Source organism: Octopus sinensis, linkage group LG14 (assembly GCF_006345805.1).
Source record: "Octopus sinensis linkage group LG14, ASM634580v1, whole genome shotgun sequence".
Classification (NCBI taxonomy): Eukaryota; Metazoa; Mollusca; class Cephalopoda; order Octopoda; family Octopodidae; genus Octopus; species Octopus sinensis.
The window spans coordinates 46,727,436-46,753,094 of NC_043010.1; the positions used below are offsets into that span (position 1 = coordinate 46,727,436).

The window sequence follows — 25,659 nt, forward strand, 5'->3', positions numbered from 1 at the left end:
ATCCGCAGAACTGATTGCGATGCTTTCTTGTTGTGAGTCAAGACGATTCGTTGGTTCGCTCCCGCTTCGTTGGGGTGAGGTTCTCTGAGTGAAAGTCAAGCCACGTCCGACCGCTAGCGCTGCTTATGCTGGAAAGAGGGTGATTTAGCAGTCAGTGTTTTGGTTTCAGTTCCTGTGCATGCGCATGAGGAAAACTTCTGGTGGCCAACCAGAAGCAATCCAATTCTGCGCATGTGCACTGAAACTTACACAGTAGCGTCACTACATATGCAAGGATGGAATTCTAGAGAATAGATGTCCTAGGGGAAGAAGGACTCATTGTAGTGCTGTTGTGCAGGGCCTAGAGCTGTGGAAACAATACGAATGAAAGGAGGAAAGATGAGCAGAGATGTCGTAAGAGCAGTAAGCTCTGAGAAGCAGAGGCTAAATAAGTAGTGGTAGAAAGGGCAGGAAAAAAAACGACAGTGCATCTGTGAACCATACATATATACACACAAATGCATACTTAAAATACACATACATGCAAAGTCATGTGCACACTCAACGAAGCAATTTTCTTCATTACAAGCAACATAAAACCTTAACAAGCTAATAGGCCTAATGAAGCCTGCATAATTTGAAATACATATCCACACATATCTTCCATACACTTTTAAACATTTATACACACACATACACATACAGAAGCAATTTCTTTTAATACAAACAATGTAAAACCATAGAGACATGTTGCACAACAGAGCATGTATAAACATTGCACAAAGACACACACGTACACACACTCACACACATGTTCATAAGCACGTAGTCAGAAGCAACTTTCTTCACTCCTAACAACATCATAAAACTACACAGCTGCCTTGCATACCACAGAACTCCTACACATATTCTTGCCTGTGTGGGTACCATTCTGAATTTACAATATTTATTCCTGTTTCATCTCTGCCTCGCCCCCGCCCTCACACAACAAAACATCCAACTCCATAATGTCTATAAGTATATACAATCACAGAAAAAAATGTAGCTAATACAAAAAACAGCAGAAATATCAGCCTTCACCATCATAATGTCAGGGGGATTTCTTGAATAAATACCTGTTTAAATCTTTCAAAAGTATACAGACTCAGCCATATAATGTAAAAGCTGCACACATAAATCATTGATGCCATCTAAAAAAATATTCAATGATGATGTGTATCAAAATGATGGTCTCCAGTTTAGGCACAAGACCAGCAATTTCAGGAAGCGGGGTTAGTTGAATATATTGATGTCCCAGTGTGCATAGTACTTATTTTATCAATCTCCGAAAGATGAAAGGCGAAGTCAATTCCATTGCTTCAGCAATACATACACCAAAATTGGAATGGTACAGAGAGGAGTAGCTTGGCCTCTGTACAAGGATGACATGCAAATTTGTGAAGCATTCCATATTTTACTTAATGGAGGTGCACCAGTATGGCCACAGCTCTCAAGCAGAAACTAGTTAAAGAGTTAAAGAGCCAGAAGAAATGCCACTAAGCATTTTGTTTAATGCACCAACAATCTTGGCAGCTTGCCAATAATAATAATAATAATAATAATAATAATAATAATAATAATAAAAATAATAATAATAATAATTATCCTTTGTACTAAGGCACAAGGCCTGAAATTTTGGGGGAGGGGGTAGGTTGACAACATCAGCCCCAGTACTTATTTCATCAACCCCGAGAGGATGAAAGGCAAAGTCAACTTCAGTGGAATTTGAATTCAGAATGTAAAGCCAGACAAAATAATAATAATAATGATTATAATAATAATGATGATGATGATGAGGAGGAGGATTTCAAATTTTGGCACAAGGCCAGCACTTTCAGGGTGGGGGGATAATCAATTAAATTGAACACCAGCTCTCGATTGATACTTATACTATTGACCCTGAAAAGAGGAAAGGCAAAGTTGACCTTGGTGGAATTTGAACTCAGAATGTAAAGACGGATGAAATGCTGCTAAGCATCTTGCTCAGTGTGCTGATGGTTCTCCCAGCTTCCCACTTTAAAATAATAATGATAATAATCCTTTCAACTATAGGAGATAAGTCAATTACATCAACCCCAGTACTCAAAGAAGTGCTAGTTGCTCTTTGAGTCTTTGCCATCTGATCCCTGCCCCTTCACGTCTGTTATTTCCTATCAGATCTGTTTCCTTGATGACATGCAGCCACTTTGGGTAGTCCTTGATGAATGTCTCTCAAGTATTTAGGTCAATGGGGCAGTGGAGGAGAGTGGCCTTGAGCTGGTCCCGGAAATAGAATTTGGGGGCTCTGTGTGGTCAGGTGTCTGAGACCAACTCAGCATAGAGGAGTTGATGGGGGAGGTGCATGAGGCATATGTATGATGTGTCCTGACCTATAGAAGCAGTGTCATGCTATGACAGCTTCAATGCTGGTCAGTCCAGCCTGGAACAGAACCTCTTCATTGGTAATTAGTATAGCCCCTCTGTTGAATCCTAATGATTGTGTGAAGTTTGTGTAGTTGGAAACATTCAATTTTCATCAAGGCTCATCAATACAACACCCACATCTCACAGCCATTGAAGAGTGTGGAAAGGACAAGGGCTCAGAATACCATGATTTTTACTGATTTAGGAAGACCTGTTCTGAGAGTTTTCTGAAAGCCGTATGGGCTGCAATGATCTTATTCTCAATGCCTTTCTGAATGGTGCAATTTCAGGACAGGTAGCTTCTGAGGAATGGAAAAGTCTCCACATTTTCCAGGACAGTGCTGCATAGCCTTATGTTACTGGTTTGGGGTGGGGGAGATTGGTTTTGAGTTGACCAAAGCTTAGCTTTCTAAATAGATTTGGTAGATAAACTACAAGATGCCTATTGTGTGTGTGTGTGTGTGTGTGTGTGTATGTGTGTGTATGTGTGTATGTGTGTGTATGTGTATGTATGTATGTATGTGTGTGTGTGTGCATGACAGTTGTAAACGAGTATCCCCATAGTGCAAGTGGTGTTCTTTGTTTCCAATATTCTGTGGAAATATGTCTGGTCACGAAAAAATATTATTTTACTTGGAAACAGGTGAGGGTTGGCTTGGGGCTCTAATAGAAGGCATTTAACCGAGTTGCCACACAGCTCAAGAATGAGCTTGAAACTACACAAACTACATGTGCTTAAGAAGTAAACTTCTTAACCACACAGTTATGCTTGTATACCACCAATATATATCTCTATATATAAAAGTAAGGTTGTGTGCTGTCTGTCTCCTACAATTTAGATTCCTAACTACACCCACATTTTATCGAGCCCTTCTGGGTATTAGCGCGCATCTACGATGAGTCTACGATTTAAAAAAAATTTACCATCAATTTTTCCCATTTTTAATGCATTTTTTGGCATATATATAAGGGAAGTAACTCTCTATAAATTTATCATTAAATCTCAGAACGTAAAAAGCTATAGTAACACCCCCCCCCCCACTTTGTGGTTAGCCATATTGAGATGGCTATTATACTTTACATCTCTAAAAATGCTTATATAGTTATTTTCCTTACAAACCCGAGCAACGCCGGGCGATACTGCTAGTATATATATATATATATATATATATATATAAATTAGAAAAAAAAAACTTTTATCAATTCAAAATGAAAAATTAAATTACACCATCTAGAAAATTACATATAATAGAAAGATTAAATATAAGATAAAAAATATAACGATGATTAAGTAATGTGCAAAATAATAAATAAAACGTATATATTTTGCACATTACTTAATCATCATTATATTTTTTATCTTATATCTAATCTTTCTATTATATGTAATTTTCTAGATGGTGTAATTTAATTTTTCATTTTGAATTGATAAAAGGTGTTTTTTTTCTAATTTATATATATACATTATATTTTGTGAAATTTGATTTAGTATTTCTAAATTGAATTTTTCCCAGTAAGTTTGGAATAATATTCCTCATATTATTATTATTATTATTATATATATATATATATATACACATACATGTATGTGTGTGTGTCTGTCGTGTGCATGGACTACTGTGTTCCAGTCTGCAGAGAGTACCTATAGAGTATTGTACTTGAATGAGTGAAATAACTGGAAGTAAAATAAGAGTAAGACCTATTATTACTAATAAACAACCAATAAACAACTGAAAGTATGTGTGTGTGTGTGTGCGCGTGTGTGTGAGTGTGTGTGTGTGTGTACTTGGAGAGCAATAGAGAGAGAAAAGGAAGAGAAGAAGGAGGTGACTGAGAACAAAGAAGTGTGCTGCAATGAGGGGTAAAATGTTAGAATTCCACAACTAGACACAAATGTCAAGTAAATCTCTCTCTCTCATATATATATATATATATATATATATATATATATATATATATAATATATATATATATATATATATATTATTTCGCAAATTCTATCATGGTTAAGGAAAAACAAGAATGAAAACAAAAGTAGAATTGTTATTTTAGAAAGAAGAATAACAGCCTGAATGTGTTATTGTTGGTTAGCCATGAACAATAGTTGACTTGATCTTAAAATTAGCCACCTGTGTGGATTGTATGAGAAACGAAGAAATCTGCCATTACCTCTGGTAGGTTGTATGAGTATTGGAATTTTATATTTAGCTAGGCTTGCTGGCAAAGAATATCCTATTTCAAAAATACACTCCGAGTGATATGTTTACAGGTAAAAAATGGAGTTGAAATGATAAATAGATAAACAGATACAGGAGAAAAGTGATGACCATACACTGTAAAAGAAAACAAAATGATTAAAGAAGTATAACAAAAGTTTCCGGAACACAAATTTATACAGGTGTGTGTGTGTGTGTGTTGGTGTGTATGTGTGTGTATGTGTGTGTGCGCATGTGTGTGTGTGTGTGATATGTGTTTGTGTATGTATGTATCTATGTATGTCATTATTCAGTTTTATTTCAGGATTTCTTGCCAATAGAGAAGTTGGTTCTAACCTAGATGCAAGGCTCCTTCATTGGAATTTCAACATCAACAGGGTATTAGTGCATGCATGTGCGTATGTGTGCAGTATTTGGAGTCGGTGCATGTGCAGATTTATATGTTTTGCTTTATGCATGTATTCTCATGCATATAGCTGCATGTCTAGACATGCTCATATATACTTAAATGATAAACTTCTAGAAAGTTTTACAGATATTTACAGTTCCAGTGATGTCTTGGATCCATAGTCTTCAAATCAGCTTTCTGGTTTTGAGAAGCCTACTTTCTGAAGAAAGTAGTTACATATCCCAGCACCTGAATAATTACAGGTATAATCTGAGTAAAGTAACTGCAGATTTCTCAATAGTTCAGCATAGCTATTTTCTTTTCCCCTGTTCTTAGAAATTATATGTGTGCTAATAAATCCAAAATAGTCTTATGGTTTTATTTCTTGCATATGTGTGAACATGTGAGAATGTATATGTGTGTGTGGGTGGGTGTGTATGTGTACTCAAATGTGAGTATGCATGTATGTGCTATGAAGTAGTATCAAAAGGTTCCTGGACTAGTTATGTTTAATAAAAAATAACTTATTTATCTAAGTTTTAACATCGTCTCTTTCAAAATAGTCACCTTGCACAGCAATACACCAGTCCCAGTGTTCCTGTCACTTTTGGAATCCAGCCTGGAAGTCGTTTCTCATAAGTGAGTCAAGGACCTTTTGCAATTTGCTTTGGATCTTGAGAACGGTGTTAAAGCAGGGACCTTTGAGCAGCATTTTCATCTTGGGGTAGAGATGGAAGTCTGCAGGTGCTAAATCTGGTGAATAGAGCAAGTGCAGAAGTGATACTATGTTGCTTTTGGTGAGAAACTCATAAGTGAGGAGAGTTCAGTGACAGGGCACATTGTTGTCACGAAGACTCCAAATCTTTGCAATCCACAGATTCAGTTACTTTCGCCAAATGTCTTCCCTCAGACATTTCAAAATGCAACAGTAGAATTCTTGACAATCTGGCTGTGGGAGACAAATTCTCGATGCACAATACCACATTTCCAGGGGTGACACTCATGGCAGGTCTTCTAGATTACTCATCATTTTTCAGGGATGTTCTTCCATTTTTGAAGCGCCATGCCACTCAAAACATTGCCTTGTCACCGTAAGCTTGCCAGAGCACAATGTTTCTGAAGCAGATTTCCAAGTTTAATGCAAAACTTCACATTGGCTCTTCATTCCAACTTTCTGTCCATGACAAAAATTGCAGACCACAGCACACATGTGATCACAAAACCACAAATTTCACAACTTGTGAAGTAAACACAGTGAATTCCACTCAGCACACTGCCTCATGAAGGTCACTGCTAGCTCTTATTCCTTTATTGCCCACAAGGGGCTAAACATAGAGGGGACAAACAATGACAGGCAAAAGGATTAAGTCAATTACATTGACCCCAGTGCGTAACTGGTACTTAATTTATTGACCCCGAAAGGATGAAAGGTAAAGTCAACCTCAGCGGAATTTGAACTCAGAACGTAACGGCAGACAAAATACCACTGAGCATTTCGCCCAACGTGCTAACATTTCTGCCAGCTTGCCGCCTTCTAGCTCTCACTGTGCACACAACCATATGCTACCATCTGCAGGTGTGCTATATAACTAGTCCAGTAACTTTTTGATACCACCTTGTATGATATCTAAAACAACATTACAGCTGTATATTTTGCACGTGTGTCTCTCTGCATGAATGTGTATTAGTGATTAAGTATGCATATATGTACTGTACTTTCCAAAACTTCATTAATTAGTTGCACTTTTGTTTTTCTTGCTTTGTTGTTAGAAACTATATGCGTAAGCATATGTGTACTTTTGTGAAGACAGGTGGCTTAGTGGTTAGGGTACTCAGCTCACAATCTTAAAGGTCATGAGTTCAATAACCGGAGGCGTGTTGTGTTTTTGAGCAAGACACTTTATTTCACATTGCTCCAGTTTACTCAGCTGGCAAAAACAAGTTGTACCTGTATTTCAAAAAGTCAGCCTTGTCACAGTCTGTGTCATGCTGAATCTCCCTGAGAACTGTTAAGAGTACACATATCCGTGGAGTACTCAGTCACTTGCACATTAGCTTCACAAGTAGACTGTCCTGGTGATTAGATCAACTGGAACCCTCGTCCTTGTAACCAACAGTTCTAATATGTTTGAGATAGCATATAACCATGACAACAGAGTAGCAGACAACCAAATACGAAGTTAAGGGGTTTTTATCCTGTCACCAACACTATGGTGAATCCTTAGCTAAGATACATTAAATTTCACTGGCTCAGTTCAACGACCTGCAAATAGGTAACAGAAGGTAAGAAATATTCACTGCTATAAGCAGTGACAGCAATGTAAATTAGATGAATATTTTGTTAGTTTGGGCCTCATCTAAGGTGATATGTTTTAGATATATAACATGAATATAAAGTCTTTAATGGTGTCTTTACAACCTAATGTGTTATAGACCTTATCATTATAAAACATTTACGGCCATCTCTTAGAATTTTCTTTTTACCCTGAATTTTTTTCTGTCTTTGATCAGTAAATGTTATTTCCTGTTTTGCTTGCTTCTATCTAGAAATCAAATAAAATGACTATTATTTCCTTCAAATTTTGCTTTTGTAACCTAGATGTCAATATTTTGAAACTGATCTATTTTCCACTACATTTCAGACAGATTCAGTACCAAGTTGCTGAAGCAGAAATATCAAATATTCTGCTCAATACCACAGATTTGCTTGTCAATTGCTTGACCTTAACCACTTGAGCATGTCCCTTAGTGGTTGACAATATGTGCAAGAGTACAAGGGGAGCATCATAACCATGTGTTGAGGAGGATTTTGGGGGGTTTGAATAAATGTAAGAAAAGCAAATTTTGAAGGAAATGTTAACCATTTTTTCATGTTTTCTATGGGTAAGCAAATAGGAAATAACAGTTGCTACCCAAGGACAAAAATTGTGTTACATAGCGTAATCAGAGAATCAAGATACTTCATAAGTGGTTGATGCACTAGAGTAATATACAATAATAGTACACTGGAACCAAGCTCTCTTGAATGCTGCACTGGCCAACTAGAAGTACTCAAATTACTGTTATCTAGGTCACATAATTAGCAGAGGAGATGGTTGTTCATAAAGTATAGTAGCCAGGATAAGAATGAGCTGAAGCTACTGATTTTACTAGTAACAAAGGTCTTTCCACCTTGAGAGTAAAGGATAGACTATATGATGCATATATTAGAATTACTATACTGCATGGCCATGAAATGTGAGCATTGAATGCAGAAAACTTGTAAAAGCTAGAAAGATATGATGCAAGCACCTGATGGATATATCATATTAGTGAGTATGAACACTGGTGTACAAATGAACTGAGATAAATTTCTTTATTGGCCACACAGGGCTGAACACAGAAGGGACAAAATATGAAGAGGGGTAAAAAAGGAAAAAAAGGGTCAAATTCCGATCAAAAGAGATCGTGAAAAGAAAAAAAAAGTGGGGCTGATCAATAGGGATGGTGTATCACAGAAATGTCAATGTAAAAAGGGAAAATAGATTAGATTTGTCCATGGATAGAAAATCCTACAGAAAAGACCAACTGAGATAATCAGATGTTAGGTATAAGAGAGAATGCTATGTTGGTATAGGTATGTGATGTGTATAAAGAATGACTGCTGCATAAAGTGCTGAGCACTCCAAGTTAGTGAAACCTGGAAGAAGAAGACTAAGGAGGACTAGGGCATTGAAGAAAGTATGGCTGACCAGAAGATGCTGTATCTTACAGAGCATGCTTCCCAACCATATGGTTCAGGGTTCAATACTACTGTGCTGTATTTGTAAGTTTAATTTGAAGTTAATGAGTAGTAGCCATATTTTCACATCTCTGTGACAGTCAGTTTAAAAAATCATGCCTTTTTGTTCCAAATTTTCAAAAACTTAAAAAACACTTTTTCCCACTTTGATGACACCAAGCAAATTCCTGGTGCCATGTGTAACTGGTGTCAATAAAGTGAAATCCCCAAAACAAAAACCCCAGGGTGACCAAACCTTACGAGTGGATTTAGAAGACAGAAACTGAAAGAAACCTGTTGTGTGTGTGCGTGTCCTTCTCTTGACAACACAAGGTGACTCTGAATGATGAGTATCACTGTCATACAAATGATGTTGTTCAGTTCCAATCTTGTGTGGAAAACATGTGACTCCTAAGGAAATATAACTTTGCTTGGAAACTGGTAAGGATTTTGTGACGCGATGGGCATCCAACTTTAGAAAATCTGCCTTGACAAATTCCATATCAGCCATGCAAGCAAGAAAAAGTGAACATTAAAATGATGATGATGCTGGTAGTGGTGGTTGTGATGGTAGTGGTAACGGTGGCAGCAATGGCAGTAGTGGCAACAGTGGTGATGATGATTACAACAACAGTGACGACAGCCTCCTTTCAACAACTTGAAAGCAAAGCACAGCATTTCATATGAAGAGTAGTTCTTAAATATGTTTTTTTTTTGTCATTTTTGTGTTAGTTTCTGTTGTTATTTAAGAAACAGGAAAAAATATTAAGAAAAAAAAAAGAAACAACTGAATATGATTTATTATGAATGAAATATAGTTGATAATACTATGGGTCAAAAAATATGATTTCTTGCACAAACATAAGTTGCAACATTTATGGTGAGGAAGACAGAAATTGGAGTAGGAAAATGGTGATCTTTATGTCTTTTTTAAAGACATCAGAATGTACAGGTAATCTAAACCAAACCACATTGATGGCACAGTCTATAATGAGTTTACCATAGTGCCCACCACATACACACAGCGGTATACATATATATACAAATGTATATATGTATACATATATGTATGCATATATATATATATATATATATATAGATATATTTATACATACACATATACATATATATTAGTATATCTATCTCTCACTCTCGCTCTCTCTCTCTCTCTCTCCCTATATATATATATATATATATATATATATACACACACACATACACATACATACATATTTATATACACACATACACACATACATATATATATACACACACACATACACATATATAGACGCACATACATATATATATACACATACATATCTATATACACACACATACACTTATATATATCTATCTCTCTCTCTCTCTCTCTATATATATATATATATATACACACACACATCCATATGTGTGTGTGTCTGTGTGTGTGTGTCTGTGTGTGTGTCTGTGTGTGTACATGTGTGCACACACATGCAACTTGCACACATACAGTTTGATCTGTTAAGTTGCTAAGAAAGAAAACCAAAACAAACCCTACCCTCCAAAAAAGAAAGAAAAAAACATTTTCAGTTGAAGTGTGAGCAGGTGTGGAGTGTAACAGCATCTTACAGTGCAATATCATCTTACGTGTTGTGTAATAACATCATAACTGGTCTGGTGTAATTAGAAAAGTAAGAAAATTCTATTCTCATATGCAAAGATCCAGTGGTCTCGCCAATGTAAATCTTCAAAATTACACTTGTTGGCTTCCACTAAGTCTGGTGCTCCTTTATTGAGCCATGTCTTTCTCTGTCTACCTATCTGTCTTTCTCTCACTCCCTCTATATCTATCTATATATCTATCTATTGCCTTATCTGTTCTGCTTCACTTGACATGAGGTGTAAGAGATTCACTGCCTTATCCCAAAACACATCATCAGTAGTGATAGGATGTTGTATCTTGTTGACTCATATGGGCTTTTCAAAAACCCATCCTCACTTCAAGATAATACTAATATACTAATATAGAATAAATTGAATGCAGCAGTGCAAATTATCAAAGTACTTGTCAATAATGCACCATTTTCTCTGGTTATCTGAGTTCAAATCCTGCTGAAGTTAACACAACCTTACATTTTTTTTTCTTTTGTGTGTGGTTCAATAACATGAAATATCATTCTACAAAGGTGGATTGGCAGAATAATTAGGGAATTGGACAAGATGCCTTTGTCTTTTTACATTCTGAGTTCATGGCTGGTAGAATAAATGACACTCTGTTTATCCCTACCATCTTAGTCCTTGTGAGGGGTCCTTTTAGTGGGGGGAGCTACTTAGTTTCATACATTTGGATCAGATCTCCAGTTTGAGGAAAACTTCTTCCCACCAGTCTAGGAATCCTTCAAAAATTAAAGGTCATTAACATTACCCTTCCTTCCCTAAATAGTATGAAAAATATGACTATGTCTCCAACAAAATACCAGTAAAAACAAATTGTTTTGGAACAGTGGATCTCGAAGTACATAAAGCTATAAATAATAGCCTGTAAATATTAGGTTGAAAAACACTTTGGAATGGAAGAAGTAGAAGGCTGCTTCTGAGACTTGAACCCACATCTCCTGTGGATGTGGCAGACCATTTGACCAATGTAATTCTTCAAATTTATCTATCCATTTAAGAAACCTTATTCTCACCAATGAGAATTGTATGTTGATGTCATAAGAATTCATAACCTTTTGAGAGAACATGAAATAATTCTTCATTGGAACATTGAATTTTGAAGCATATATAATAGCATGTAAGTATTAAGTTGAAAATCACTTTTAGATAGGAAAGAAATTTTCAAAAAGAAATTTTCAACCTAATGTTTACATGATATTCTTTATAGTTTTATGAGCTTTGAAACTCACAGTTATAAAAAAATATATAGGCGAGCTTCAGGTGAATTAAAATATGTTTATGATATATTTCAACTTCTACAGGCAAATTCTCTGCAATTACTGCAGATAAAAAAAGATTTCTCTTATGGTAACTGCAATGAATTTGCCTTTAGAAGTTGAAATATATCACAAATATATTTTAACTAACCTAAAATTCACTTATGCTTAATTCACTGCTTGGCACTTATATTGCTAAAAATATATATATTTAAAGATAGCATACATTATGTGAGTCCAAAGTCTTAAAAAGACTTGGACATGCTGGTGCAGTTGTTGACTTACTGGACAAGAGAGTTTTATGCTGCCAATATTGGAGCAAGAAGACAAAGGTTTGAGTCTTCATGAGGTCTCTGGTCCTTTTTGTCTTGTTCTATAGTTACAAGACATGGACTCTGTCCAGGGCCCTAGGGGTTGCCTGAATTCCTTTGGTGCAAGGATGCTTCACAGAATTATAGGTGATCAAATTTCATCGCCAATCAATGACTATACTCAGAAACTGGGATGCATCTCATTACTTCTAAGATTTGAGGAGTGTCAGCTCAAACTGTTTAATTTCTAAGATGAATCCTGAAAATAATGTCCTCTTTTCTGAGGATCTGGCTGAGGGTGATGGCTCATGTTGGGCAACCACATGCCACATGATCACAGTGGATGAAGAAATGTTTTGCAGAGGTGGAGACCAACTGGGACACTGCACAGAGGGTTGCCTGAGATGACCCAAGCAGATAACAATATATGGTAGATATAGTGACATGCTGCAATGGTACATGCCCCTGTTCCTGACCTGACCTGACTGTGTACAACAGTCCACTGCTGGACATATCCATCTTCATACGGGAAGATTTTCAGAGGTACCACAGACTGGTTTACATAAAAACAATAACAGTGACAAGGTGTAGAGTCTATTTTAAATATTAATTTCTGCTAGGTGGATGGATTGAAGATTATATGATGTAACTCCCAAGTGTAATAGTAATGTAACTGAAGTCAAGATTCAATTATAGCATCAGCTTAGTGGGGTTTAACTTTACTCTTCAAAGCGTTATTACAAATAAATTAAATATTTCTGTTTTCAAGATAGATTTCATTTTTGTATTTGGCTTGTAAAATTCTTGATGTGAACTCCTGTGTTAAAACACATTTTGCTGTAGCTTGGGATGATAATAATAATAATAATAATAATAATAATAATAATAATAATAATAAAATGCCCTGATGCAATACCAGGCAGTGACTCTCATGGCTTCTGATCTTAACTGATTGGAAGTGTTATCATGTACATGTTTTGTCTTGGTATAAAAGATGGGCTACGGTAAATATTCTGCTCAATACTGCAGATTTGCTTGTCAGTTGTTTGACCATAACCAGTTGAGCATGTCCCTTAGTGGCTGACAATATGTGCATCTCTAATCATGAGTGGGAGTAGTGAGGGAGTATCATAGCCATGTGTTGAAAGGAATTCTTTGGAGTTTTAATAATTCACCTCTGGAAACATGTGTATTTCATTCATCATCCCTAAACAACTCTTATTCAGAGACCTTTTGAGCAAGACAGATTACTTGACCTGAAGAAAATTCTAACTGGGTCCCACCTGCAAGGTCATGAGCTGTTTATCTTGATATGAGATTACAATGTTCCACACATATGGTTGTGATGCATGTACCTCATGTACTCTTATCAGACAGGTAGTCATGGAAGGTATATTGGGATTCATATATTTGTACTCCAGTAATACCTTGATGGCATGCGCTGCTCTCTCACTCAATAATAATAATAATAATAATAATAATATTAATAATAATACTGATTTCAAATTTTTGTCACAAGGGCAGTCATTTTGGAGGAAGAGGATGAGTCAATTACATCAACCTGAGTTTTCAACTGGTACTTATTTTATTGACCCCGAAAGGATGAAAGGCAAAGTTGACCTCAGTAGAATTTGAACTCAGATCAGAGTAACAGGCAAAATACTGCTAAGCATTTTGTCCAGCATGCTAACAATTCTGCCAGCTCATCACCTTAATAATAACAACACTAATAATAATAATACTAATAATAATAATAATAATGATGATGATGATAACAATAATAATAATAATGGTTTCAAATTTCTCCACAAGGGCAGTCATTTTGGGGGATCAGTTGATTACATCTACCCCAGTATTTCACTGGTACTTAATTTATCGACCCTGAACAGATGAAGGGTAAAGTCAACCTCAGCAGAATTTGAACTCAGAACGTAGCGGCAGACAAAACACTGCTAAGCATTTCTTCCAGCATGCTAGCAATTCTCCCAGTGTGCTAGCAATTCTGTCAGCTCACCACATGAATAATAATAATAATAACAATAATAATAATAATAATAATAATAATAATAATAATAATATAATAATAATAGACATATGCACTGGTTCAATTTCACTTCTTTAATATTATTCATCAATTTGTTAGTTATTTAACCAAGTAAATGATCAGTTGTTTTATAAATCAAAAGAACTTTGGCAAACATAACTGACTGATTGATTAACTGAATGCTTAATCAAACAATCAACTAGCTAATTGGCTAAATAGCTAATGAATTAATGTAACAATAATAAAGAGGTGAAAGTGAACCAGTGCATGTATTTATTATTAGCAAATGACCCTCCCAAGATATAAGACAAAAGAGTTTCATATATTTGCATTCTGTTTTCTGAAGAGATATATTTGCATTGACTTTGGTAAGATGAAAAACAAAGTCATTTGCAACAGGGTTTCAACACAGAATAGGTTGCAGTGAACTGGATAATATGGTACAAAAGAACAGAATAATGCACTAATTACACTAAATACCTTGCAATTTTGTTGTTGAGTTTGTGTTGCTATTTTACATTCATTTTTGCCACACTGACATAAGTATGCTGATTTCAACTTAGTATTTTTGGAATAAGAATTCTTTCTTACAGATCAATGCCTTACCTATCATTTAATCATTCAACTGTAACAGTTACCTATTTTCAGTGGAGATTGAGGTGAGATGTATAATATAATAGGCTGTAGAAAGGTATGAGTTAATGAAGGTCCAACTGAATTCAAACAATGCCTTGACTAACTATTATCTTTTGTGTTTGCTTCAGTTATTGGACTGTGGCCATGCTAGGGCACTGCCTTGAAGGGTTTTAGCCAAACAGATTGATCCTCTTTTACTTGTTTCAGTCATTTTGGCTGCGGCCATGCTGGAGCACCACCTTTAGTCAAACAAACCAACCCCAGGACTTATTCTTTGTAAGCCAGGTTACGGGGACGTAAACACACCACCATCAACTGTCAAGCGATGTTGGGGAGACAAACAGACACACAAACATACACACACACATACATACATATATATATATATATATATATATATATATATATATATATATATATATATACACATATATATATACATATACATATACATATATATGACAGGCTTCTTTCAGTTTCTGTCTACCAAATCCACTCACAAGGCATTGGTCGACACAAGGCTATAGTAGTAGACACTTACCCAAGGTGCCACACAGTGGGAATGAACCCAGAACCATGTGGTTGGTAAGCAAGCTACTTACCACACAGCCACTCCTGATCCTGGTAATTATTTTTTTTAAATTGGGTACAAGTTACAAGGATGTAAAGAAACCAATACTGAGTGCCAAATGGAAGACAAACACAGACACAAAAACACACACACACACAGACAGTATTTTCTGCAATGTCTTAATGATTCTGCTAGCTCTCTACCCTAATGAGAATAACAAAATCGATCACAAGACATTGGCTGTAGCAAGGTTGTAGTAGAAAACAATTGCAGAAGATACCATACAATGGTACTGAATCCAGAACCATATAGTTGCAATATATATATATATATTTCGCTTTTGGATTTGGTTTGCAAGATTCTTTATATGAGTTTGTGTGTGGAAATTTTACTGGTGAGTGTGTTACATTATAAGGCACAAAAAGAAAATGACTCTCCCCAGGCACAACAGTATATATATATATATAAATACACACACACACACGTAGGTTATATATGTAAAGATAGATAGTTAGATAAACACACATATAGAAATATATACTCTGTGTGTGTGTATGTGTGTGTGTGTGCACGCATGCACCTTGACTCAGAGATTGTAACATGTGTTGAAGCTATTTTTTCATTTGTACACTTATCTCTGTACACACACTCTAACACACACACACACTGGTTATAACTTATGATAGGGAGAAATAACTAGTTTATATATATATATATATACACGTATGTATGTATACTTATACATACATACTGGTTATAACTTATGATAGGGAGAAATAACTAGTTCATATATAAATATATATACACGTATGTATGTATACTTATACAGAAGGTGTAATCTCAAACGATTACATTTGCCAAAATCAGGTGCAACAGTTTTAAAATTGGAATAGAAATGAAGATTTCAAAACCAGACTTAAAAAATCAAAAAACACTATATCTGTTGTAGCAAAACCGTAATCATCTTCTGCTGATATCACATCAAAAATGAAGGGTTTGTTGAGACATGCATTAGTTTAGCTTACACTATCTTTTCATGGACTTTTATTATTATTATTTCACAGACTCACACCTTAAGCTAAACAAAGTGGATCTTCATTACGTTCAGTATGGAACTGAACCAAACGGCCTGTTCATTGAATTATTATGTATCATCATCGTTTTAATGTCTACTTTTCCATGCTTGCATAGGTCAGAGGGAATTTACTGAGGCAAATTTTCTGTGGCCAGCTATGTTCTTGCAGAATATTGGAGATGACACTGCTTGCATGACAATGACATTCATTTACAACTATTATGCAATGTCAAGACAAAGAGATGCAAACACACATGCACTCATGCACTCACACACACATGCATACACACACTCACACACATTAAGCCTGAAGGGGTCCTTATGATTCAAAAGCAGCGAAAGGGATACATCCCTTGTTCCTTCTCTTTTGGTCCACAAAATACTAGTTTAAGGGAGATAATCTATCCTCACTGACCCTGGACTATTTATTCTTTGATAGCCAACTGACCAAATGACTGTAACAAATTCCTGCCTCCCAGAGGTGAAGAGTTACATTTGTCTTTGGCTTTAGAGTCTGACGAGATGTCCACGAGGCTAAAGTCTTTGTGAATGCAAAACCATTGGCCATCCTATGACCAGACATAGACTCATTTATTTTTAATACATCAGAAACTGGATGTATTTGGCACTATTCAAGTTACTGTCAATTTTAACCAACTTTCTTGATCCATTTCATTTTATGTATCTTTACCCTCAGACTTCACTGTCTGCGATGTGTATCGTGGGTTGTTTCACTTTCCTGGAGGCCTTTTGACAAATTCTCGCTAATTAGAAATTGAAACGACCCACATTACACGACAAAAACAGTGATGTTTCAAGAAAGTTGGTTAAAATTAACAGTAACTTAAATAGGGCCAAATACATCTAGTTGCTGAAGAACAATTTGATACCAGACTTGGATGAAGGTGAGATTTTTTAGCATGATGGAGCTTTATGCCACAGATCACATGCAATACAACAGAATCTGGCTGATGAAGGTGTTACCATATTGAAAGATTTGCCAGTTCAGAACCTCAATTTAAATATCATCAAGCAAATGTGGTCAGAACTAAAGAGAACAGTTTGTAAGAAGAATCCATGCAATCTTGAAGTGGTGTGAAAGCTCAGCCACAGAGAATGGCATCTCATACCTGTGAAGACAGTGAAGGATTTGTACACATCTCTTCCCAGGCACATTGAAGCAATTATTCAAGCTAAGGGAAGCGACACAAAATATTAACAATGTACAGTAACTTCTTAAAATGAATATTATGTAATAAATTTTCATTATAGACAGACATTTTTCTGTTTTAAAACACTGTATCTTGATCGGTTTATGTGATGTGGCCAAAAACTTTTGCATGGTCATTTTTGGTGGCCATTTCACATCTTCCCCTCTCATTCAGAACCTCTACTAGAAAATATAATGATTAGGTATGGAAATGACTTCAACAGGGCCAATGTTTCATCTGTAAAAAATACAATGCAAAACATCCACTTATACGTTGGCAATTAGTAGAAATTTACAATAGTTTAAAGTGGCTGAAGACTTTAAAACTATGGTACTCTGTGTGTGTGTGTGTGTGTGTATATATACACACACACACACACACACATAGTTATGCAGACAGACATATTTGTCTAACTATCTAACTATTTTTAAATACCTACATACATTGACAGCACTTCAAGACACAATTTCAGCATCTTTATAAACGTATTGCTTCTTTTATCTGATTTTATCAAAGTAAATTGACTTTGAATCAATTGAAAAAAAAATCTATTTTCAACAGATTCAAAGTCTGTTTATTCTGTAAAGGCAAGCTCTGAAAAAGTTTTAAAATCTCACTTTATAATATCAGAAGGGGAAGTAAGTAACCTAGCTAAATTCAAAAAGGAAGACTGAACAACATACCCAGAATATCATACCTGTTATGCTCCACTAAATACACTACCTGACAAAATATGCAACATGATCCAACAGTAGACTGAAGCACAAATTGTCTAGTTTGAAATCAATTGATCACATCCATGACTATGGTCCACTCAACAACTACAATAACAACAGCAGCAGTATGGTGGCAATGATGACAGCAGCAACAACATAATCTTTAAACTATTTTGGGGGTTTTTTTCTCAGTCCTTTCCAAAAATCATCTATCATTAACTTCAAGATATTGGTGTAATTGTCATCATCATTTAATATCCATCTTCTTTGCTAACAAGGGTTGGATGGTTTGACAAAATCTAATCACTCAAGGTCCAGTGACTGCTCTGGCATGGTTTCTACGGCTGATTTTTACCTATTACCCGTCACTTTACAGGATATACCGGATGCTTTTTTTTTTAAATAATGGCATGAAAAAAGCACCCAGGTTTTTTTTCCTTTGTACTGATTGCCATGCAGCTCAAAAGACTATGAAACTCAAGGTGAGGGAAGAGTAGAGCAGGTTCCTGTAGAGGAACTACATGGCTACTCACATTTAGAGGAGAGAATGAGAAAGAACCAGTAGCAGTAGTGAAGAGATAAAAGAGTTAATAATATATTATATATTTTTTTAACCATTGTATACCAATAGTAAAGAAAGTGTTAAATGTTTTACAGAAATCTTACAGAAAGAAAACCACATGTTCTTGTATCATCAGACATCATACCTCACACTATGAAGTAAACCTTCTAATTTTACTTACAGCATTAGATTAGCATATGTTGTGTTATAAGTAAACTTGCTATATTTGATAGTTTATAAGGTGCATGAGTTTATATGATGCATCTCAATTGCAGCAGGCCTTTTCTTCTCTCGCTAGTTGCCAATAACCTAAACTTTAACTTTGTATTTATAAGATACATGCTTATGTGAAGGTATGTGGCTCAGTGCTTAGGATATTGGGGTCACAATCATAGGTTCAATACCAGCGGTACATTGTGTCCTTGGGCAAGACACTTTATTTCATGTTGCTCCAGTCCACTCACCTGGCAAAAATAAGTAGCACCTGTATTTCAAAGGACCAGTGTTACACTGAATCTACCCAAGAACTACTTGGTACATGCATATGAGGAATGCTCAACCACTTGCACATTATTTTCATGAGCAGGCTGTTTCGATGATCAGATCAACTGGAACCCTCATCATCATAACTGACAGAATGCCAGCTTTTAAGATACATACTGATTTTCTGGAATATCTTTTAGTTTTCTTTCGGAAAAGGGAGTGCCTCATTAGCCACTAAACACAGTAACTAACACCGCTTCGTTTATTTGGTCAGTTTACAAATGCCATTTCTTCTTCTTTGTTGCACTGAAGAATTAATGTTTGTGGAAAGCAAGAACTTAATTGATCATTAAGCATTCCATATAAATCAATTTTACCTGTGTAAGAAACTATTTAGATTTTTTTACAGTAAATTAGCTTCAGCTTTCGCAACTTTATTTTATTGAGTGAGAAACTTTGGCTGTAAATATTACTTGTAATATGAAAACATTGCTACATTTGTTTCATGTAAATATTGCCAAGCTAACAGATTACCTTTTGAACTTGCTTTTTTTTATGTCTGATTCTTAACAACAGACTAATGTAATGTATCTACTTCCATTTTCACTCTTTGATTTTCCTCACTTATATAGCTTGAAATTTTTTTTTTTTTTTTTTCTGTTCAGCAGAACTACAAAACTTCAACTGTGAAGCAAAGCTGTACCAAATGTCATGTGCCAGATGTTGGCAAAATTCCCAAAAGTGAATAGGATTTTGCAAAGATGTGCAGTTTCAGTCTCGTAAAAATTCTAATTAACTTCACTAAAGTAATACATCCTTTTGTTTACCCTTTTTTCAGTTAAGTGGTTGACAAATCAAGACAAGCAACTAAGTATCAGCCCAACAGCATCAGAAAAATAGCATGTTTGTATTTAGGAAGAACTAGTTAGAAACACAGTATTGGGTAGTCAGTACAAACACAGACTACCCAAACTAACAGGGAGACACAATTTCAGATGCACTAGATACTCTGAAGTATCTAACAGCATGAGTAGTTATGGACTAATGACCATACACTGATCAGGCAGTTAAGTACTAAGTTGCAATATTTAGATATTATTAGATAGATAGCAGAAGAGTTGCTTTGTGTCCATGTGAGGAAATGTTAGTAACAATGTATTTCTTACTCTGTGTAATAGGAAAATTATATGAGGCGTACAATCTGTGGGTACAATAGCTCATCAGGTAAGACATGCAATATGTTCTGAAAGGGAAACCTAATTAGTGAATGTTAAACAAGTGAAACAATTAAAAAAAATATGGTTTGCTGAATGTTCAGTGTTTACAGACTTAGAGAATTTAAGAAAGTGCAAGAGATTTAAGAAAGTGATTAAGTTTTCATGAGAGAAGATAAGTCTGGTTTGGATGTGTAATGTGAATAGATGATATATGTTTGATATAAAGATTAACAAACATTGGTGATTCAAATTATTTATAGTAGAGGTACTTTAATATTAAAACAAGGAAGAAGTAGTCGTATTAAACATAAGAAAATTAGTCAAGGCAGTTTCACCAAACTTTTTTCTACTTGCTGTGTATAGGAAAAAGCTGTAATGCCCATAGCTTTCATAGACCCTTCTAGACCAGTGAGATAGATGCGATTAATATACTTCTTGAACCTTTGCAAGTCAATATCTGCAGGAAAAACATGAGCAGAAAGGGAAGGCTAGGGGACCAACATTCTGGGAAGGGATGACTGGATGTAGGGATTAGCAAGCAATAAGAATCTAATTAGAAATAATTAGGTGATGAGGAAAAGGCATTATCTCAACGATTAATATTATTTTAATTATGTTAACATGTATAGGAGACAACTCAGAGTATGATTCAATTTATTAGATCTCAGCAAAGCATAGACTTCACTGCACATGCCAAAATAACAATAAGAGAAACTAGATGCCTCACTATACAATATTTTATATGAGGTGTGAAAAATTAGAATATCTTAGAAAATAAATTTGAGGAATTATTCAAAGTTGTCTCTTGTACTTGCCAAAGTAATTAAAATAACATTAGTCATTGACTAATATTTGCTCTTTTCACATAATTATCTCTAGTTACCTTTCTAATGCTCACTACATTAAATATGTCAGTAATAACTTAAAAGTTATTTTTCATGTGGATTGTGTCTTCAAGCAATTTTTTCCCCCAGTAATATATCATATTTTCCAAAATAAGAAAATTAGGCACCATAGATGAATCAAAACGTGAAGAAAGAAGCTGTTCTTTAGTGAGTTCAATCAATGAGAGAAAAATAATCATTAAAACATTGATGCTGCTGATGATGATAAGAAGAGTGGTGGTGGTGGGGCAGGGTGATGATGATGGTGGTAGCAACAGTAATGATGATGGAAATGATGGTAGTGATAGCGGTGGTCATGTAGTGATGATGATGGGGAGGAGGACGACAATAAGATTCTTACTAAAATAATCCATAGTTTTGTTTGTAGTTGTTTTGTTTTTTAATTAAAGTTGTGTTAACCCTTTCATTACTGTATTTATTTTGAGATGCTCTGTGTTTCTTTCAATTATTTTAGATATAACAAAGAATTTATCAAAATAACTTAGTTATCATTCAGCTAGTGTTAGGAACATAAATTGTGACTAAGGTTTGGAGGAAGATTTTAATTCAAAACTTATGAAAACAAGACATTTGTACTCAGATCCAGAGCCAGTTTCAGCTGGGTTGGTAATGAAAAGGTTAATGTGTGCATGTGCACTCATATGCAAGAACATGACATAGTAAAGAACAAGCTACCCAATTATGTAAATAAAATATCATTGCACTGTTGAGCAACAGCAGCAGCAGCCAGCTTTGCTGCTGCCACCACTACCACCATCAACATCATCAACATTATTTTGTGCCCACTTTTCCATGGGTTAGATGGGTTTTCTGAGGCAGTGTTCTACAGCTGGACACCCTTCTAGTCTCCAACTATTTTGCTCATATCTCACAATATAAGAACACAGTATGTCTATTCTAAAACCAAGGCATACACTGCACTATCAATGCATTCTTGATTACTGCATTATATGTTAACTGGTTGAGGATTTTTGAGATACTAGATTAGAAATTAAACACATTACACAACAACATCCCAACAACTGAGTCATATATATCAAGCTTCCCAGAAACTATGAGATTTGAACTCAAAATCATATACTACTCATTGATATATACCAATCATATACCACTCAATTATCTCTGGGTTTTAGCTGGTATATAAAATAATGGAACAACTGAAGCAGAAAACAAAGGTCATGATCCATGAGTTGAACCATTAATGCTTTACCAAATTGGTCTTCAAGATCAGAAACCTAAATGAGAAAAACAAAATCTCAACTCTTTTGATACCAACACTCCTGAGACCACTCATGGTTTTATGATACAAATTTCTTGTTTCAAAGTGCTCCAGATTAAAACCTACCATCAAAATTTAATTTCAATTTATATTCTAATCACTACCTTAATGATTCTTTCTACAATAGGTACAAGGCCTGAAATTTTAGGGGAGGGGTCTAATTGATTATATTGACCCCAGTGCTCGACTGGTACTTATTTTATCACATCTGAAAAGATGAAAGGAAAAGCTGACCTTGGCAGAATTTAAGCTCAGATTATAAAGCTAGAAAAAATTCCACTTTGCATTTTGTCTGGTGAGCTAACAAATCTGCTAGCTTACCGCTTTAACCTTTTCGTTACCAACCTGGCTGAAACCAGCTCTGGCTTTGTAATACAAATGTCTTGTTTTCAAAAGTTTTGAATTAAAATCTTCCACCAGACTTCAATTACAATTTATGTTCCTAACACTAGCTTAATGATAACGAAGTTATTTTACTAAATTCTCTGTTATATTTAAAGTAATTGAAAGAAACACAGAGCGTTTCAAAATAAATACAGTAACAAAAGGGTTAATACCTGCCTAATGATAAAGTAATGTTAAGAAATTTTTCATAATTTTCAAAATAATTGAAACAAAAGCCATATATTTCATCAGAAATATGGTAATGAAAAAGTTAAAATTGGTATTTGAGGGGTAAAATGTTTCAAGCAGAAAGTGTACCTAGCTAGATGTTTAAAGTAATGGCATGTGATAAAAGATGTTTTAAATTAATGACTACAAGCCCAATAGGTCAAATTTTGATAGACAGTGTAATGTGCCCCTGAACAACATAAAATTTCCTGTATGCTTCTTTCAGAAACATAGATGAAAATAAGTGCCAATCCTGTTTTTCTCAGTATATAAGGAAATATATTTTAAAAAATGGATATATAACATGTACAAATTATTACATGCTCTGATATATTGCATATGCAAATATTTAAATTTTCAGATTCTTCTTTTCCTACTTTAGCAGAGATAGATGGATGACCAACTATTTAAAAGTAGTGGGGAGTACATTTTGATCTATATAGATTTATATCTTTTAATAAAAGACATATGGTACATTGTTTATATGTGTAGTATGTAATATTTATAACTAACTGCCATAAGGGAATTTTTACACAACCCAGATTAGGCACTAGCATATCGCCTTCATTAGATTAATGTAATTTTCTAAATAACGTTTATTTTTTTTAAACATGATTATTATTATAGTTGCTGTTGTCTTTCTTACCACTTACCTTTATTATTTGGTGTAGAGAAGTGTTTTGTAAATAAAATATCTTCAATTCAAAGAGAAATTTTAGGTGTGTTCCTGATTTTTTTCTAAAGAAAACATTCTCAAAAGTTAACACAAATGGGACTAGTTTTTTCATTATTTTTTTCAAACACTGAAAATGTTTTATCTAAACTAAATTATAACAAGCATTACATTTCATTGTATTGTTAATGACCCAATGAAAGATATGTGTGTTATAAACTTGGCTGAATTTCTCCTTATCTAAAAATCTAAGGCACTTTGCCTACATAAGAAATTGCTATATTTAATCTATAATAAATCTCTGGGCAAGATATAAACAGTAGCAATACGGGAATCGTAACATAATTGCCAACCAAGTGTGGCATCCTATAAAGGACAGTGCTACTGATGTTTATAGTCCCAGGAAGACATCTCTTCCGGCTGACTAAAGACATACATTCTGTGTCTGATTAGTATTTGCGAGGGGAGGTCATCGCTCCCATCTCATTTTGAGGGTATCTGGAAAGAAACAGCAATTTTAGCAAAACATATTAAGCAACACTAATAATAAATCAAAAAACAAAAATATACAAGCTTTTGACAGTTTTATAGATATTTCAAAATTATGATGTTATGATGCTAGGTGCTTCCATTATTTTGTCCAACCCCTTTATGAATATATATATATATATATATATATGTGTGTGTGTGTGTGTGTGTGTGTGTGTGTGTGTGTGTATTAGTATATGTAACTATTTTAACCTCTACTTTTCTATGCTTGCATAGGGCAGATGAGGCCCCATTGAGGTAGATTTTTCTACAGCTGGATGATCTTCTTCTTGTCATCTTTACATATATACCTATGTACATACACACACACACACATACACTTTTTTTTATTCTTTTACTTGTTTCAGTCTTTTGACTGTGGCTTTGAAGAGTGTTAGTTGAAGAAATCAACCCCAGGACTTGCTCTTTCTAAGTCTAGTGCTTATTCTATCAGTCTCTTTTACCAAACCACTAAGTTATAGGGACATAAACACACCAATATCGGTTGTCAAGCAATGATGGGGGACAAACACAGACACACAAATATATACATATACATATATATATATATATATTATATATATATATATATATATATATATATATATATACAATGGGCTTCTTCCAGTTTTCGTCTACCAAATCTACTCACAAGGCTTTGGTCAGCCCAAGGTTATAGTAGAAGACACTTGCCCAAGATGCCATGCAGAGATATTAATTTCTTTGCAGAGAGATTGAACCTGGAACCATGCAGCTGAAAAGCAAGTGTCTTAATACACAGCCATGCCTGCACCTATGTATATGTGTGTGTATATATATATATATATATATATATATATATATTATTTATTTATTTATTAATTTATTAACAGTTTGACTCAGTTCCATATGAATAAAAATTTCATGAGGTACATAGGATATTTACATGTCATCAGATGTCAGCAGATGGACATGTCTAATGTGTCCATGATACTGAGTCAAACTGTTATGTAATTCCTACCAAATGTGTTGAATCCCACCTTCTTTTGTTTACCTGCCCATTTGTGCCTACACACACACACACACACACACACACACACACACTACTCTTCTGCTCATGCTCTTCCTGTTGCCATATGTGTATGTGTGTGTGTGAG

The 25,659-nt window shown here is 34.9% G+C and overlaps 1 protein-coding gene, 1 long non-coding RNA gene and 1 other non-coding gene across 5 annotated transcripts in view; 2 read left to right on the forward strand and 1 right to left on the reverse strand.

Annotated features, from left to right (window-relative positions):
* On the forward strand, positions 1–25,178 carry LOC118765989. The gene is made up of 3 exons (XR_005001901.1): positions 1–150; positions 18,491–18,496; positions 25,152–25,178. It is a non-coding gene; the product is annotated as an uncharacterized LOC118765989 (long non-coding RNA).
* LOC115219336 (enolase 4-like) overlaps positions 1–25,659 on the reverse strand; it is a 179,093-nt gene that overhangs the window by 75,288 nt on the left and 78,146 nt on the right. The gene's annotated exons all lie outside the window — the stretch shown is intronic.
* Positions 1,331–1,435, forward strand: LOC115219554. The gene has a single exon (XR_003882326.1). It is a non-coding gene; the product is annotated as a U6 spliceosomal RNA (small nuclear RNA).